The sequence below is a fragment of the Setaria italica genome, chromosome IV, assembly GCF_000263155.2.
Source record: "Setaria italica strain Yugu1 chromosome IV, Setaria_italica_v2.0, whole genome shotgun sequence".
Classification (NCBI taxonomy): domain Eukaryota; kingdom Viridiplantae; phylum Streptophyta; class Magnoliopsida; order Poales; family Poaceae; genus Setaria; species Setaria italica.
In genome coordinates, this window is record NC_028453.1 from 11,943,500 (window position 1) to 11,962,755 (window position 19,256).

The 19,256-nt window shown below is 48.1% G+C and overlaps 1 pseudogene; it reads left to right on the forward strand.

Annotated features, from left to right (window-relative positions):
• The first annotated feature begins 1,124 nt into the window (after window positions 1-1,124).
• Window positions 1,125-16,747, forward strand: LOC101771226 (annotated as a pseudogene).
• The last annotated feature ends 2,509 nt before the right edge of the window (window positions 16,748-19,256 follow it).

The window sequence follows — 19,256 nt, forward strand, 5'->3', positions numbered from 1 at the left end:
GCATCCAAGCCCTCGTCAACCGGGGCCTCCTCGGGCCGCTGGCGTTGCTGGAGTGGAAGCCCACCGCCGGCTAAGATTTTCCGTCGGAGGACATGGCAGAGACGGTGGTCTTCGCACCGTTCTTCGAGCGCAGATTTAGGATCCCGTGTGGATACTTCTTCCAAGGTCTTTTGCACTACTACAAGATTGATCTGGTACATCTAAATCCAAACTCAATCTTGGATATTGTTGTCTTCATTCACCTGTGTGAGGCATACTTGGGCATCCCCCCACATTTTGGTCTCTGGAGGTACCTGTACCATCTGAAGCCCATGATTAGTAAGGGGAAACAGGGTCAGGTTGTTGGGGATTGTGGATTCTCGCTGCGGCCCAAGAAAGTGCAAGAGTATTTTGATCTGCAGCTGAAGGAGTCCAACAAAGGTTGGCATAGTGAATGGTTCATCATTGCCAATCAGCGGCTCGAGCTGCCGCCACACACAGGGTTCAGGCTAGTGGTAGTGCCCAAGTGGTCAAACCAGCCGACCTCGGAGGAGCAGGTCTAGGTGGATGAGCTGCTGGCAAAGATCGCCGATCTGAAATCTCATGGACTGATAGCCGAGGCCATCAGTGTCAACTTCTGTAAGAGTTGACCCAACCAATCAAGCATCAAGTGCACCCGGGGTATGAGTACTTGGGTCTAGAAGATCCGACTCGGGAGGTCCAGCGCAAAGTTCTTCAAGGGTCGGATCAGTAACAAGAACATCCCCAAAGCTTTCTCGTTGAAGAGGCCACCATCCAATCCGGTAATATTATCCTCAGCATTGATTTGATGTACCACATATTTATTTGTGATGTTTGTGAGTAAAGCAGTGATTGACCAAGATGACACATTCGTATATTTTTGCCCGGCACTACTACCTGGAGGGGTCAAAGTGAGAAGACCCAAGATCTGCCCGGCTGAAGAGCCCGCTACGCCACCCGTCGACCTTCAGTGGGACTCGGACTCTTCGTTTGGGTCGAACGAGGGCGTAACGAAGGGTGCCGACTGGGGCTCAGACGCTGCACCAGTGGGGCGTCGGACATGGTAGGCCGTGCAAAAGCAGCCCGCCTCCAAATCTCAGAAGTCGAGCTTCACGAAGAGGAAGATGGTCGGCAAGAAGGGGAAGGAGGAGGAGAAGGCTGCCCCTAGCATGACCCCCACCCCCAAGTTGGTCAGTGAAGCGGAGTCCGACACACCAAGCCCACCGGTGAAGAAGAGGGAGTCGGAGCTCCAGGAGACCACCGCGGCTGACGTGGCGCACATCAAGGAGGCGCTGAAGGCGAAGATCCGCGGCGCGCCCAGTGAGGATACAACAGCGCCGCCTCCACCATTGTACCCCAAGTATGGAGTGAAGAAGAAGAACACCCTGTAAGTGCTGCCTGCTTATACTATCCGTGTTGCAATCATGGTTGCCGACTAGCTTGTGTGAATTTCTTATTGTGCTGCCGATGCAGGACCGCCATGCTATCTGATGATGGTGGCTGTTCAGCTGACCAGCTGCTTAGTCCAGACCGAGGCGACCAGCGGTCACACCGAGGAGCAGCCACCACCTGCGGAGGTCGGAGCTGGTGAAGATCATCACACCGAAGATGTTGCACCGACTCCAACACCGCAACAAGGTGAAGTTGGCTCCAAGGCTGAAAACGTCACCATGGTCAACCCCGAGGTTGAGAAGAAGGCTGATGAAGATGCCAGAACTGAGCCTCAACAAGGGGAGCTGCCCAGGGATGACCTGCTGCCAAAGAGGTCCACTAAGGAGATTGACCTTGGTGTGATTCATGAAGAGTCTGACCCCGAGGACTTCTCCAACACGGATGTGGGAGAGGACGCAGCGCTCGATAAGGAACACCTTTACATGCTGCGGAAAATGTCCCTGGATGCCGGCGAGCTGCTGTTTGTAAGTACATTTACCAACTTGTGTTTAAATTTAAGCTTCCTTGCAGAACTCTCAATGTTGAAGTGTAAATAGAATCTAGCTGCCCGTACGTGGAAGGTGGCGAAAGGGACTCGGCGGGTCAAGTATTATCGTCTGAAGGTAGAGCGCCTTGAGGCTGAGCTCAAAAGTGACTCAGCACCTTTGGACAGAAAACCTCTCGATAGTAATTCGGTCATTGCGGCCGCCTCAGACCAGATATGGACTTCATAACGAATCCGTGAAGTACTTTAACGCCCCCAATCCAAGTTCGTATGTTACCGATGTGACCATCACAAGTTGGTGCTGTCCTGGAGTCAGAATCCAGCCTGCGCGAGTCCTTTTCCCTTTCGGTCTTCTCCTTGGTTCCTAACCAAAACAAGAGTGCATGTATCTCCATGGTCTAAATATGATGGACAGGAACTTAAGAGTGAACTTACTTGATGATTAAGTTGACGAGCACGAGCGCGAGTAATAGGACCAGAAACTAGTACTTGTGTCGGCGTAGAAACTGGTACTCGTGTCGGCGTGGATGTATTGTTTGTGTTGATGTCCTCATTATCCTCCCCTTCTTGCATTTGAGTCATCCTCAACTCAAGATCTTCTTCTTCTCCCAAATATGGCTTCAAATCTGCAATGTTAAATGTGGGACTAACCTCAAAATCTGCAGGCAGATCGAGCTTATATGCATTATCCTTAATTTTCTCTAACACTTTAAATGGTCCATCAGCCCTAGGCATCAATTTAGACTTTCTCAATCCAGGAAACCTATCCTTTCTCAAGTGCAACCAAACCAAATCTCTAGGTTCAAATATTAGTTCCTTTCTACCTTTATCACCAACAAACTTATATTTAGCATTCATACGCTCTATATTTTCTTTAGTTGTTTCATGGAGTTTTAACATCAATTCATCACGCTTAGTAGCATCAAAATTTAGTTTTTCAGAAGATGGTAAAGGCATCAAATCAATAGGAGCATGAGGTAAGAAACCATATACAATCTGAAATGGGCACATCTTTATAGTAGAATGCAGCCAACGATTATAAGCAAATTCAATATGAGGCAAACAATCTTCCGACATCTTAATGTTCTTCTTTAAAACAGCCCTTAACATAGTAGATAAAGTTTTTTTGACAACTTCAGTTTGACCATCAGTTTTAGGATGGCATGTAGTAGAAAATAAAAACTTAGTTCCTAGTTTTCCCAATAAAGTCTTTCAAAAATGACTAAGAAATTTAGCATCATGATCAGAAACAATTGTGTTGGGCACATCATGCAAACGAACAGTTTCTCGAAAGAATAAATCAACAATATGAGTAGCATCATCAGTTTTATGACAGGGTATGGAATGCGCCATCTTAGAAAACCCATCAACAACCACAAACACACTATCACGTCCCTTCCTAGTCCTTGGCAAACCCAGCACAAAATCCATAGAAATATCTTTCCAAGGAGCTCTAGGAACAGGAAGAGGCAAATACAAACCATGTGGATTTAACCGTGACTTAGCCTTTTGACATGTTGTGCAACAAGCAACAAATCTCTCCATATCTTTTCTCATCTTTGGCCAAAAGAAATGACCAGCAAGTATGTCCTCCGTTTTCTTGACTCCAAAATGCCCCATCAAGCTACCTCCATACGCTTCCTGCAGCAGCAACAAACGAACGGAGCTAGTTGGAATGCATAGTTTGTTAGCTCTAAACACAAACCTATCACTAACAATGAATTTTTTCAATCTCTCCCATCTTTACAATGCAGCAACACATCTTTAAAATTAGCATCATTAACATATTGGTCTTTAATTGTTTCTAATCCAAAGATTTTGTAATCAAGTTGATTCAACAAGGTATACCTCCTAGGCAAAGCATCAGCAATAATATTCTCTTTCCCTTTCTTGTGCTTAATAACATAAGGAAAAGATTCAATAAATTCAACCCACTTAGCATATCAACGGTTCAATTTTCCTTGACTACGAATATGCCTCAAAGATTCATGATCAGAATGAATAACAAACTCTTTGGGCTACAAGTAATGGTGCCATGTTTCTAATGTGCGAACAAGAGCATACAATTCCTTATCGTAAGTAGAATAATTCAGAACAGGCCCACTCAATTTTTTACTAAAATACGCAACAGGTTTGCCTTCTTGTAACAAAACACCATCCAATCCAATTCCACTAGCATCACATTCAAGCTCAAAAGTCTTATTAAAATTAGGAAGTTGGAGGAGGGTGCATATGCCAACTTATCTTTCAGCATGTTGAAGGAGTTCTCTTGTACTTTACCCCAACTAAAAGGCACTCCCTTCTTTGTAAGCTCATTTAAAGGTGCAGTAATGGTGCTGAAATCCTTCACAAAACGGCGATAGAAACTAGCAAGTCCTAGAAAACTTCACGCTTATGTGATAGTCTTTGGTACAGGACATCCCCGTTATAGCTTCTACCTTGGCTTGATCAACCTCAATTCCCTGTGGAGTCACAACATAGCTAAGAAAAGACACTCGATCAGTGCAAAAGGTGCACTTCTCATGGTTACCAAATAAACGTGCACCTCATAAAGCATTAAAAACAGCATGTAAGTGATCAAGATGTTCATCCATAGATTTGCTATAAATCAATATATCATCAAAATGGACCACAACAAATTTTCCAATGAAAGCAAGCAGAACCTCATTCATTAATCTCATGAAAGTACTAGGTGCATTAGTTAACCCAAAAGGCATGACTAACCACTCATATAAACCAAATTTAGTTTTAAAAATAGTTTTCCATTCATCTCCCAATTTCATATGAATCTGGTGGTACCCACTACGCAAATCAACTTTGGAAAACACAACAGCACCACTAAGTTCATCAAGCATATCATCCAAATGTGGAATAGGGTGTCGATATCGAATGGTGATATTATTGATAGCTCTACAATCAACACACATACGCCATGTTCTATCTTTCTTAGGTACTAAAATAACCAGAACAACACAAGGACTAAGAGACTCACGCACATACCTTTCTCGAGCAGTTCTTACACTTGTCATTGAATTTCTTTCCTTTCTTCCGGATTTGTCCTGTATGGCGCACGGTTTGGCAAAGATGCACTAGGAATAAGATCAATTTGATGCTCAATCCCTCGTATTGGTGGCAGCCCCGCTGGTATCTCACTTGGAAACACATCAGAATACTCCTGCAAAATGTTAGCAATAGCAGAGGGCAAAGAATGTTGCATGTCGTGAACCGAAATCAAAGCATCCTTGCATACGAAAGCATAGGCAACAGAAGTGGAAGCAACCAATTCATTAATATCAGATTTAGTAGCAAGCAAGCAATGTCCTTTCAATCTTATCTCATCTTTCTTACTACTAACAGATTTGACATTGTTATCGCTCTCAGTTTTAGTTTTCTTAGCTTTAGCAACATCATCACGCACAATAGCTTTAGGAGACATAGGAAGCAAAACAATTTTCTTATCATGGTGTATGAGAGAATACTGATTTGATCTACCATGACGCATGCAATCCGTATCAAATTGCCATGGTCTACCTAGCAGAATATGACAAGGTTGCATAGGTACAATATCACATTCAACAACGTCATGATATGATCCAATAGCAAAATTAATTTGTACCAGTCTCATTATCTTAACCTTACCACTATTGTTGAGCCATCGAATGTGATATGGATGTGTTGGAGGTATGCCCTAGAGGCAATCATAGAGATGATGATATCTGATTGTATCCATAATTTGTATATTGTGTTCATTGAATATCCATTAAAGGCTACTTGAATTGATCTGCAATTATGTGAATTGTATGTGGAACTCTTTACTTGTATGGTTATTCTAAAAGTTGTCCCTAGTTGGAGTTCATGTGTGGACACACATGAATATTAGACTAGTACATGTATTAGTTGATGACTATGTTTCACAAGTCATGGACATGGAGATGTCAAACTAATACTGTAGACATATGTAGAGACATATGCTGGGACTGACCCAACGTGAGAAGTAGTTTTCGGGTTTGTCAAGAAGCATGCTGTGAGACATGGTCAATCAAGATGGGATTTGCCCCTCTCTGATTGAGAGAGATATCTCCGGGCTCCTCGAGTGATCGGATCCGAAAATGCATGGCCATGCTACGTACGGTTAAGAGTTAACCTACAAAGGGATTTCAATCACAGGATCAAGAAAGAGCGGTTGACTTGAAGCTAGACCAAATATCATGAGGCAAAGGGAATAGCATATACATGATGTTATGACGGTTCGTCTGATATGATCTTCATGTGCGTATAGGAGTTGGCACGTCTTGCTAGAGGTCGCTACCGACTATTGGGCCGAGTAGGAGTACTTGGGCCATGTCTATACGTATCCGAACCCATAGGGTCACACACTTAAGGGGGTGGAAGCCCAATTCGGATGTGATCCGAGTTGGATTAGGTTTAGAAGTACTAATGGGCCTCGGACCCAGAGGCCCATCAAGAACCTCTATTTATGGGTGGGGGCGTCCTAGGGTTTACACCTTTTGGCCAAAACACATCTGCCGCACCTCCCACGCCCTCACCCTGTTGCAACTCACGGACCTAGCAGTCCAGCTTGCGACACTTCCTCCCTGCACGTGTGGATACCTTGGAGGTGTTGCACTTGCAGCACTTGGACGAGCCATCGACGAGCCGCCAACGAGCCATGACGAGCCGCCGATGAGCCACGACAAGCTGACGATGAGCCGCGGTGCGAGGATGACCTTGTTGCACGTGGACGAGCTGCTGAGGAGCTGCTCGACGTCGACGTGATCGACTACGTGTTCGACTACGCTGATCGACTTTGCCGCCCCGATGCGATTCTACATCTTCCGCACCAGTGCGTCGAGTGGTAATCCCGTGATCCTATACGGCAGTTTTCCTGGTTTACGTGGTAGAAAATTTTATTTTGCGCTAGCGTAGCCTACCTCGTAACTTAACAGGATGTGGGTGCGGTTTGGTTGTAAGTGCAAGCTTCTCCACCATATCGCTGCTAGCCAAGTTGTTGCAGCTACCTCCATCAATTATCAAACGGCACGAACGCTCTTTAATGACACACTTTTTTTGGAATAGTGTATGCCGCTGATTTTGCTCCGCGTTCTCCATTTGTGCGCTAAGCACACGCTGCACAATGAGGCTCTCATAATGATCTGCATTCTCTGCACCAATCTGCTCTTCTATTTGTTCCTTACTACCTGCATGGTCAGCAGCAAGCGAAGGCAAGTGTATCTTCATCAAAATCACTAGCAGAGGAATACCCACCATCTTATTTGACCACCAAAACACATTTGCTAGGACAGTCACGCTGCACGTGTCCAAAGCCCTTGCATCGATGGCATTGAACATCTCTTGTTCTACCCTTGGATGCAACCAAAGAGGTACTAGTGGCTGGTTTCTACGCAGTCTTGGTTGCTGAATTTGTGGAAGTTGCACGTTGCTTGTCGCTGGAGAGAGGTGGTGGTGCCGGCCGACTCGGGGAAGGAGAGGGTGGAGGTGCACGTCCGGTCAAGGAGGTAGTCATGTGCGGCTACCATGATGTAGATTTTCCTACAGAAATATTAGCCTTGGTACTAGCACGTCTTCCCTACACTTCCCTTTCAGCTTTACAAGCAAAATGAAACAAACGGGTTACGTTAGTATAATCCTTATAAGCAAGGATGTCCTGAATTTCACGGTTTAAACCACCCAAAAAATTAGCCATAGCAAGTTCCTCATCCTCCTTTAAGTTACATCGCAACATACCCATTTGTAATTCTTGATAATATTCTTCTACACTTTTAGCACTCTGTCTCAATTATTGCAACCTATTTAACATATCACGTGCCTAGTAAGAAGGAACAAATCTAGCTCACATGACCCGTTTCAAAGCATCCTAAGTTTGTGGCATGTTATTAGGATTTTTCTTGCCATGTTCTATCCACCAAACAGAAGCAAAATCAGTAAACTCACTAGTAGCAGCCCTAATATGTGTATTTTCATGGAATTCATGACATGCAAACTTTTGATCAATAGCAATTTCCCAAGTAATGTATGCATCAGGATCATATTTTCTATCAAAAGGAGGTATCTTAAATTTTATCTTACTGAAAGCATCATCCTTGTTATGTACCTCGCGTCATCGGTAACCACCCATACCTCTACAATTAGTGCGTAGCCGTCGGCGATCATGAGCGTCTTGGTCATCTTGTTCAGTATTAGCAACATAATCATCCCAATTATCCTCGACTCGCTCATCCTTCTTATTTTCTCCATCATGCCCATTTGTGGTTTTGGCATGCATCTCATCAAAGCGCTTCAAAATAGTAGCAAGGCTTTTGTCAATATAAGTGACCGATGTCTCCAACCCTGTAAGCTTGGTGTTGGTGGCAAGTTGTGTGGCCTCCAACTGCCCATTCTTCTCATTTGTCACCTACAAATCATTATCAAGCCCTTCCACATGCCCCTTCACTAGATTTTCAAAATGTGGTATGATGCCCTTGGTGCGGGGAGAACACGGCATATGCTGACTATCCTCTGATCCTGTTATGGTTAGAGAAACAAAGGCAATAAGAAAATAGGTGAAGAAATAAAAACCCTACAACTATTAAGATGTAGCTACTGCAAGACGCTCACTCTCAACCCATTACATAAGCTCTAACCAATTCTTACCTTGCTCAACAGGAGGGGACGGCAACCAACAAGTCTGCAACTGTGGAATGAAGTGTATCGGTGCCTCAACAACAAGACCTGTCAAGCTGTAGTCGAAATATGTGGAGTTGTAGGGGGGCCGAAGTAAGGAAGTACTAGGACCACGTTAGTCACAAAAAGCAAGCTGAATAATTGTTCAACGGTGGTACTGTGCTAGTCCTAGCCTAAACCGTGCTAGAGACATGAGCCTGGACACAAAGGAAGTTACAACACACCACCGGAAAACAATAGAGAAACACAATGAACAGCCTCTTTTCTTCCTGTTTGTTTCTTTTTTTTTCTTCTCTATTTTTTCTATTTTTTTTCTATTTTTTTCTTTTTTTCAGGGGATCCTCAAATCTGATTATATGAACAAATAGACTTCACAAGAGTCACACACCACTCTCTCTCTCTCTCTCTCTCTCTCTCTCTCTCTGGAGTAAGCCAAGCGAAAATGTGTATGCACAATGTGGAGGAGTCGAGTATAGGTATGGACTGCTGCTGCGTTTCTAGAACACTTCAATATATGTAGCACAAGAGCAAACACCAACAATATTTGGCAACACGGCGCAACAAGCAATTCGAACTCAAAACAGATTCCAACTCAAATTTCAACACCACATGGGATTCGGTCTCAAACAAACTCAGATTCCTACTCGAACTTGAACACAAAGATGTATTCGAATTTAGCCAACAAAAGGTTAATATGGTAGCACACGGCTGTGACTAGAACGTGACAAGAACTCGAAACTCTAAAGGACTAAAACTAAGACCAGCAACTCAACACAACCGATGCAACTGAAAACTCAACAAGCCCTAACTAAGCAATGCTAGCAAAGGCTCAAAAGGGTTTTGTAGGATTGAAGGTAAACTAATTTACTATTTTTTGGGGATTTTCTGGACTATAGGAAAATTAAAACAACGAAGGATTGGAAGTCTCTCACTGATAAACCTTGCTCTGATTACCAACTGATAGGAACCTGCTAGGGTTGGTTCCCGATCTTCCGATGAAAGGGTGTGGGGTAACTCGATTGGTGGATGCAGACGATGTTCACGGCCTAACTACAACCTTCCAACCTGTGCCTTAGCAACCGATACACCACCTCCAACGGCTACTGCGATCTTGTGGAGCACGTCACCCGGCCACTAGGGCACTGGTTCTGCAAGCAATCAAGGAACTAACAAGAACAAGTATGACAAGTACTGAATTTAGTAGATGTAGATGAAGATTTCAAACTCAATCTCAATATTGGTAGGGTTCCGAAGACAAGTAGATGGGTGACTGATCCAGCACGTGCGCTTACAAGCAAGTACCGAGAGCTAAACTTGATCTAAACAAAACCCAACTGTTCTTGGTGATTCTAAGGGGTATATGAAGGTGGGAAGATGACCACCAGGATGTTGGGGTTGTGCTCCAACCCTAGGACGCCTCCCTAATGGACCCAACTTGATACACGGCCCATTGGGCCAAATTAAAGTGACACAGCACCTTTGGATAAAAAACCTCTTGGTAGTAATACAGTTATTGCGGCCGCCTCAGACCAGATATGAACATGAGTCTAGATCCATATGAAAATAGACTTCATAATAAATCCGTGAAGTACTTGAACGCCCCAATCCAAGTCCGTATGCGACTGTGGTGACCATCACAAGTTGGTGTTGTCCTGGAGTCCGAATCCAGCCTGCGCGAGTCCTTTTCCCTTTCAGTCTTCTCCCTGGTTCCTAACCAAAACAAGAGTGCATCTCCATGGTCTAAATATGATGGACAGGAACTCAAGTGTGAAATTACTTGATGATTAAGTTGATGAGCACGGGCGCAAGTAATAGGACCAGAAACTGGTACTTGTGTCGGCGTAGAAACTGGTACTCGTGTCGGCATGGATGTATCGTTGGTGTTGATGTCCTCATCACCTTAAGGAGTGCGAGGACTCCAATGCATGCCTTCAGTAGGAGCATGACACGGCGGTCAAGCATGAGTATGCAGTATCGTAGAAGCTAGCCTACGAAGCCAATGCATGCAAGAAAACCGAGCGCTGCTTACAGGCTGCTGTAAGTAATCTTCAGAATGACCAACGTGTAACTGCAGGGTTGGAGGTAGAGCTGGAGGAGCTACGGAAGGAAGCTGGCTGTGTGATGGACATGGTCCAACCAAACGCCGACACAGCCACGCCAACACCACTGCTGGATTGTCTCAAGGCCGCACCAGGTCGGCTCAAGGCACTGATGAAGGACACTACAGAAGAATGCATCAAGAACACCTTCGCTCTGGTAGTGTCGCACTTCCTGAAGCTAGCTTTAGAGCACACTGCGATAGGAGTCACAGCCGACTTCAACATGGACTAGATTCCAGAGCTGGCCGAGCAGTACCATGATGTGGTGGAAACCATTGTAAATGACTTGGACCTGTAGGAAAAAACTTTAAGATGTATCAAACTATTTGATGAAATGTTTAATGTAATGTTCTTAATCATATGTGGTGAAAACAAGATCCATCCCTCCCTTGGTGTATATGATACAATAGCGTGTAGTTGAAGCCTATAGCCACTAAGCACCTAGCCTCGCCTGACCAGTGTCCTGCTGAGATCGGATCTCGAGCTTGTAGGAGGGGTGAACGCGAGGTTGTCTAAGTTTCGCAAGCTAGGACACCGACCACACGAGTTAGTCGTATAGCCTTGAGAGGGGGAGGAGAGAAATACGGGACCTAGATGTCAGCAGCAGGTGAAGCCCCCGAGCTTGTGAGCGAGCGGGCTGCTGAGTAGGTCGAATAGTCCCCGAGCATCAAACAGCTCGAGAAAGAAAACAGTAAGGCAGTAGGTACACAAAAGAACCACAGAGGTTTTATTTATAGAGGGGAAACAAGGTACATAGCTTTTTATATCTAGGGGTAGAAGCGTCGTAGGTCCTCGATATTTCACGGATTAGGGACGCTGGAGCCATCTACCCATTGGAGTCGATAGGTGCCTAGCTGGATGACTTCTTTGATGATGAAGGGACCCTCCCAAGGGGTGGCCAACTTGTGCATGTCCTTGATGGATTGGACCCGGCGAAGCACCAAGTCACCAACATTGAATGAGCGTTTGTTGACATTCCAATCGTGGTAGCACCGTATCTGCTACTCATGGCGTGCATGCTGGATGAGGGCTACCACACGGTACTCTTCAAGACTGATGATATCGACCCGCCGACTTTTTTCTGCGTCGCCTTCCTCGTAGTACTGGATACACGGGGTGTCAAAGGCCACATCGGATGGCAAGATGGCCTCTAAGCCGTACACCATAAAGAAAGGGGTGTAGCCGGTAGCCTGACTCTTCTATGTTTGTAGGCCCCAGATGACATGGGGTAGCTCGAGAAGCCACTTGGTGGCGTACTTGGATGCGTCATCAAAGATGTGTGACTTGAGGGACTGGAGGATCATCCCGTTTGCACGTTCGGCCTGACCGTTGCAGCGTGGGTGCGCTACTGAGGAGTAGTACATGTCGATGAGGTTGTCTTGGCAGAAATTCTAGAACTCGGAGCTTGTGAATTGTGCGCCAAGGTTGGTTATGATCCTGTTTGGCACTCCAAAGCAGTGCATAATTTCCTCCACGAACTGAGCAGCTTTAGCTGACTCGATGCTAGTGATAGCCTTGACCTCAATCCACTTGGTGAATTTGTCGACTGCCACGAAGATGTGTGTGTAGTCACCCAGAGCGGACTTGAAGGGTCTAACCATATCTAGCCCCTAGCAGGCGAAAGGCCAGGATGGTGGGATGGTATGTAGGGCCTAAGCCGGGAAGTGTTGTTGCATGGACAAGAATTGACATCCTTTGCACCTTTGGACGAGTTCCTTTGCATTGGCTACCGCTGTTGGCCAGTAGAAACTAGAACGGAAGGCTTTGCTGACCAAAGTACCCAAGGCGGCGTGATTGCCACGTATTCCCGAGTGGATTTCATGCAGGAGTTCAATGCCCTCGCTACGTAGAATGCATTTCATTAGGATCCCTGTGGATGCAGCTTTCCTGTAGAGCTCCTTGCCGATGATGACGTAGTTTGCACTGCGTCGAGCTAATTTTTCATGCTCTATCCTGTCCTTAGGCGCCATCAGGTCGGTGATCAAGGCTATGAACAGGGTGCACCAGTCTTCTTCTACCTCAATCATCATGACGTCATTGGGTTTTGGGTCCGCCGGAGCCTGGGCACCAGTGTTGTTGACTTGGTCCGGGTCCAGGATTTTGATAGAAGGTTTCCGGAGATCTTGTATGAATACACCGGCCGGAACCTGCGCGCATTTGGAGCCAAGATCTTCACACTAAAAAAAATGTAACTTTGGTGTGCATAATTGAAATCGCAATTAATTTATTATCACAATGTATGTTGATCCAATCATCCAGCAATTTTAGTATTAGAGTGCTATTAGAGTGCTCCATGAAATTTGTATTTGGTCCATGCAGATTTCTCTGGCTGTATAATCACTAAGTTAAAATTTAAATTAGCAATTCTGATTAAATTAAGGAGGTTCAACCAGCAAGATTGTAGAGCAGGCCTTGAGGTTGTCTAGGTTATTTTGCCATTATTTAATTTATAATATACGCAACATCAGGTTTATACATATATTGAAACTTCTGGTATATAGATTTAGTATCCACGTAACTCCAATTTGAGCTTTCATGCTTAGCATGTTATTACAGATGTATTGCCCACAAAACTTTCAACCTATAAAAAAAAGAAACTGTAAGGCTAAATAAATACTTACCCTTTATTAGAATTTGCTGGACCACTTCTAAATTTAAAACTTTCAATGCATGCAAATTCATCTAGCAATTACCAAACCAGCTTGAGCATACTCCGAGCCGCATAGTACCAACGAGCACTCCAGGCAGCACCACTGCATCAGTAATGTTAGGCGAATGCCAGGCACCGGTGATAGCCTGCGGTCAGCGTCGGCAACAGGCATGTCCTAGGTAGAATGCTATGACAACAGCTTATGCTTTGCTGCTGCATGGATTATATGTGAGATCGCAGTGGACCGCTTCCGAGAAGGTTAGTGCTAGATCAGGGTGGCACGCACGGGTGCAGTAGTAGGCGATAGCACCCGTGCACGGCGAGATTGAAGCTCCGTGTCACACCACCGGGGCAGCATGGTGGGGAGCTCGGGAAACAGAGGAGATGGATCGGAACTGCTAGACCATTTGACTGGGCCGCAACAAGAAGTTCATGATCAGGATGGCGGGTTGATTAAAAAAATGCGAGATATTTTTTTCAAATCGTCAAGAACTATGACTGTTTAACTCCTAGGATTGCGGGTTGATTACGAAAAAGTTAAGGGACTTTTTTGCAAAACAACCACAACGGTTGGAAGAAACAACCGCACTTTAATATTATGTACTAGCAAAAATGCCCGTGTGTTGCTACGGGTCCTTACTTGCTCTCATGTTATTATTCGCTTGTTCCTAATATGTTGGCTTCGCTTCACAATATGTTGGTGCGTTGTCCCTAGTAGTCCTCTCTTTGCAAGTATAGTAGTAGAAGACATTTGTGAGTAGTTTGATACCATCTATTTATTACGTGGGACCCACATGTAGAAATAAAAAAAATTCACCGCTTAACCTCCGCTCTATCCATTCATTCGATTTTTCGCGTACTCATCGTCATCCAGCCAGTCGCTGCTTCCTCGTCCATTGGCGCCACCCGCATCTTGCCCCATCATTGCCATCGCCCAAGTGCTACGGATCTTGCCGTCCTCGCCGTCGCCCAGGCAAGCGCTCGTCCTCCCCGTGCCTAGCCTTATTCCCGCTTCGAGCGCTAGGCCACAGTGCCTCTAGCCGCCATGAGCAAGAGTGTGTTCTCCTCTTCTTCTCGTTTCCATCCACCTCCCTTCTATAATCCACTCCAAATCGTTCCAATCAAGTACAAAATCGAGCCCCCAATTGCTAGATGTGGAGGCCTTAGTCCCGGATCTGAAGGGGATGGACGTCATTGAGAGGGGGGGGTGTGAGGTCCCAGCCTCCGCTCCTGTTTGCGTTGCCTACTGACTGCCACTGCGCTCCCCCTCCCTCCCGGGGCGCCATGCCCTCGCTGGCACATGGCTCTACTTGGTTGACTGCAAGGAGACACTTGGCTCCTTGTTTCCTTTCCCCTTCCTCCTCTCTCCTTCACCCCTTAGGTCCAGGTGGCGGGTAGGGCGTGCAGCCCGAGGGAGCCCACCAGGGCGAGCGACAGTAGTGCGTGGTGAGCGTAGGGAGGATTGACCACGCGAGTGACGGAGCGGTGGTGCGTGCCCCGCGCCACCGCCGGCAAGCACGCTGTGTGGGCGGGACAAAAGAACTGGAGCAAAGGCTGGACCTCGGGTTAATTGCAGTAAAGTTTGGGGACTTTTTGCAAAATCGTCAAGACATATTCCAAGGACTCCGGGTTGATTACGAAAAAATTGAGGAACTTTTTTGCAAAACAACCCGCACTTTTAATATTATATTAGGTTAGCACTTTATTTCCGCACCTCATAATTTATGTCATACTCTCGGGTCACCTACAAAGTGGGGCCATGTATTTTTCTCCCAGAGCAAGCACTGCCACTGATGCATCCGCTTTCAGTGATGCCAGAATTCTCGATGCTTGCTTGCATTCCCTCCTACAGTGTGTGAGCATCACCGCTCAAACGAATAAAAAGGTTTGAAGTTTCGGTATTTCACCACACGAATCCAACAAATAGTAGTCGACAGACGAGAGAGACGGACAAATTATCTTAACACCCATACAGCTCTTTAGCAATCTCTGTTTTCTCTACCCGAGCTCCTAACAATCTCGGTGCCCTTGTTCCATAGACGCACAGGTTCGATTTCCTGATCCTCCGCATCGGGAGGTAAAGGCGTCCCCAAGCTCCCCACATTCCCCCACGGCAGAGGCCCCGACGAGTTCCGCGGGCGGGTGCTCCACTCCATGGAGTACTCAGCCATGGCGCACGAGGACGCCACGGAGCTGGTCAGGGGCAAGCGCGTCGCCGTGGTCGGCGCCGGCAAATCGGCCATGGACACCGTCGCGCAGTGCGCCGAGGCCAACGGTCAGAACGAACGATTGACACTTCTTGCATGGTTCTACATTTATGCAAATATAAATAAACCACATCATCAGAATTTGTGAGAATTTGAAATCCGTGCTGTGTGCATTGGGATTGACAGGTAGCAGGTACCCGTGCACGATGGTCTACAGAAGCGCCCACTGGATGGTGGATCCCAAAGTTGCTCGGCGTGCGAAAAATTTTAGGTTCACCTCGACCCGATGGTCGGAGCTGATGGTTCACAAGCCCGGCGAGGGGTTCGCGCTGAGCCTCCTGGCCACCATACTGACTCCACTGGTCAGCCTTGCTCATGCTCCGATCCGTCTTCTTCCTATGGGGCTATGGGACTCCGACTCGTCTCGATTGAGGGCATTGAGCTGCTGTTCCTGCAGGGATGGGCGACATCGAAGGTGACGGAGGCCTACTACAAGTGGAGCATCCCGATGCGGGAGCACGGGATGGTGCCGGACTGCGGCTTCGGGGAGGCGAGCCTGGGCTGGCGCCTGGGCATACTCCCGGAGGGGTTCTACGACCGGGTGGACGAAGGCAGCGTCGAGCTCAGGAGGTGCGGCTCCGTTGGCTTCTGCGCGGACGGCCTCGTGCTCCACGACGGCGCCGGCGAGCGCGTCGTGGGCGCCGACGTGGTCATCCTCTGCACGGGCTTCGACATCGACCGCCCGCTGCGGGACGTGTTCGCCTCGCCCTGGTTCAGCGAGATTATCGCCGATGACGACGCCGCCGTGCTGCCGCTGTACCGGCACATCCTGCACCCGCGGATCCCGCAGATGGCCATGGTCGGGTACGCGGAGAGCGGGTCCAGCATCCACCCGTACGAGATGATGGCCAAGTGGGTGGCGCACCTGCTCGACGGCGCCGTCCGGCTGCCGGGCGTCCGGGACATGGAGCGCGGCGCGGCGGAGTGGGCGCGGTGGGGGCGGGGGTCGCGGTGGCGCTGCGGGGGGTTCTTCCTGAAGTCGTGCGTCGCCTCCGTCGTGACGTGGTACCACGACCAGCTGTGCCGGGACATGGGGCACTGCCCCAGGAGGAAGAGCGGGATCATCGCGGAGTGGCTGCAGCCGTACGGACCCACGGATTACGCCGGCATATAGTGAAGACCGAAGAGAGTATTATATTTTTTCGTTAGAAGAAGAAGGATTCTTCAATATTTTTTCGCAAACAAAGGATTCTTCAATATTTTCATCATGCAAATATGACGGTGATTTGATTCACACCAAGTTACATTAGTTGCATTTATCTCCAGCTTATGGCCCTGCATAATCTGACTTTTATGGGGGCATCATCCATCCATCCAGTTAACAAACAAACAATAAAGCGGTGGGCCGTGGCCTCGCTGTTAATCCAATTGACCCCTTTTTATGAAGCCTAAGCTGGGCCTCCAAACTGTTCATTTAAATGGGCTGTGTCTGACGTGGGCTCCAGTCTTTTAATACAATTGAGCCCGCTAACTCGGTGCTGTTTGGTTCGGAAAAAAGTCCTATTTACCTCCCTGAACCAACGCTCGAGTCCACGTTTTCACCCCAACTCAAAAACCGTCTATTTTACCATTTTGGTACCTCAGTCTCCCAAAACCGGACACGGGACCTCCCTAACCCGATTCCACCCCTGTTTTGGCTGACGCGCCACGTAATATCCTAGCTGGCGAACTGTTTAGCGGGTCCCACATGACAGCCTCCATTTTTTTTCTTCTATCTCCTTCTCTCCTTTCCACCGACAATCTCCACTGGCGGCCTGCGTGCAAAGGCAGGCAGCGACCCCCTCAAGGTGTTCTGGGGGTGGGGGGGGGGGGCGGCAAGGGGGCGGCCGCACTGGCCCCCCAAATCAGGGGGCTCACCTCAGGTCAAACGAGTATAACATACTCTCTTCGTTCCAAATCGTTCCAAATTATAAGTCATTCTAACTTTCTTGAGAGTGAAACTATTTTATGTTGACCAAAATTGTAGAGAAGATCATAAAAGTTTATAACACCAAATAAATATACTACGAAAATATATTTAATAAAGAAACTAATGGTACTTATTTGGTACATGAATGTTAGTACTTATTTGTATAAATTTGGTCAAATTTGAGATGCTTTGTGTGACGACCGACCCCAAATCTCTTGAGTTAATCTTAATCCGAGTCCCCCATCCCCCTACCTCAGCTCCCCGAGTTGAAGTGCTCAACCTCCAGTCCAGTCCCGACCCCTGGGAATCCGATCCCTCTCCGCTGGCCCCCAGTCCCGACCCCGCCGACCCCAACTCACCCACCGGATCCTTCTAAGTTTTCCCTCAACGCCTCCCTTCAATCTGATGCGCGGACCAACCGAGACTGACCGGTGGACCCACAAAAATCTTTTCCCCAGATCTCCCGCGACAGACGCACTCGAGTAGCATGCCCGCTTCAGAGTTCCCCCACAACCCTTTCTGCAGCACCTCGCCGCCTGCGCCCATCATCACCCCGCCGGACCCCCGGCTGCGGAGCCCGATGCCTCCCGGCTTTCCCGCCGCCTCTCCACCGTCGCGCCACCCCAGATGCGCTACGCGACAATTCCTCCTCCGCCAACCCCGACCCCGGCCGCGACAGCTCCTTTTCCGCCCCGTCAGAGCTGCGCCCCCGACAGTCTGTTGTTTCGCGCTCGCCTGTGCGACCGCAGCCCGCCTGTCTTCTCACCTGTGCGCCCTAACTTCTAGCGCCGTTCCCTCGGTCACTTCCATCAGATCCACCGCACGACGACGCCCGCCTCCGCCAAATCTCAACCACCGGCAAAACCGCGCCTGCGCCGCCCTGTCTCCGGTGCCCAATGGCCGACGGTGTTTTCCCCGAAGTCCTGCTCTGCCGCACCGTTGCTCAATCGCCGCCCCGGCAGCACACTCCATCGTTCTTCCCGGTCTTCGCGCCGCTCCAACCTTCTCTCTTCCACGTAGCTATAAAAGGGAATGCCAGAGCTCCGCCGGAGTCCTCTTCGCCATCGCTGCCTTGCTGCCGTTCCTCAGCTTTGTGCTCAAAGCGCTACAGCCTAAGTCCCTGAGGAACTCTCCTCTCCACTCAACGCCCGCCCTTCCAATCCACCCCGCCGCTTACTCCTCCGCGCTGCGCAAGGGCTTGCTTGTTTCCACAAGAAGCGCCGCCGCCGCTGCCGGAGCACCGCCAGGTATCGCCGCTGCAAGTCTTAGTGCTCCAGTTCCTCCGCCCAAGTCTGCTCCTTCCCGACCCCCAAGCTTCACCTGTGAACCGAAGGTAAGCTGCCGACCCCTTTTCCGCCTCGTCCGACCCCTTCTGTTCGTCCGACCCCTTCCGTTCGTCCAACCCCTTCTATTTGTCCGACCCCTTCTATTCGTCCGACCCCTTGTCCGCCTCGTCCGACCCTATCCGTTTGACCGACCCCTTTCTCCGTCTCGCCCGACCCTGTCTGTTTCACCGACCCTTTCTCCACCTCGCCTGAGGGCTCGGCTGTATCCTTTTCCTAGACCCGAGGGTATATGTGTAAAGATTTGGGGACTTCTCTACGTTAAGTCTGAGGACCCCCAGCACATCTATTCCTCTAGTCTAAGGGTCAGATCATAAGTTTCCTTCCATCCGATCCTTTTACCTTGTTCTTCTCCAACCCAAGCGAACTTC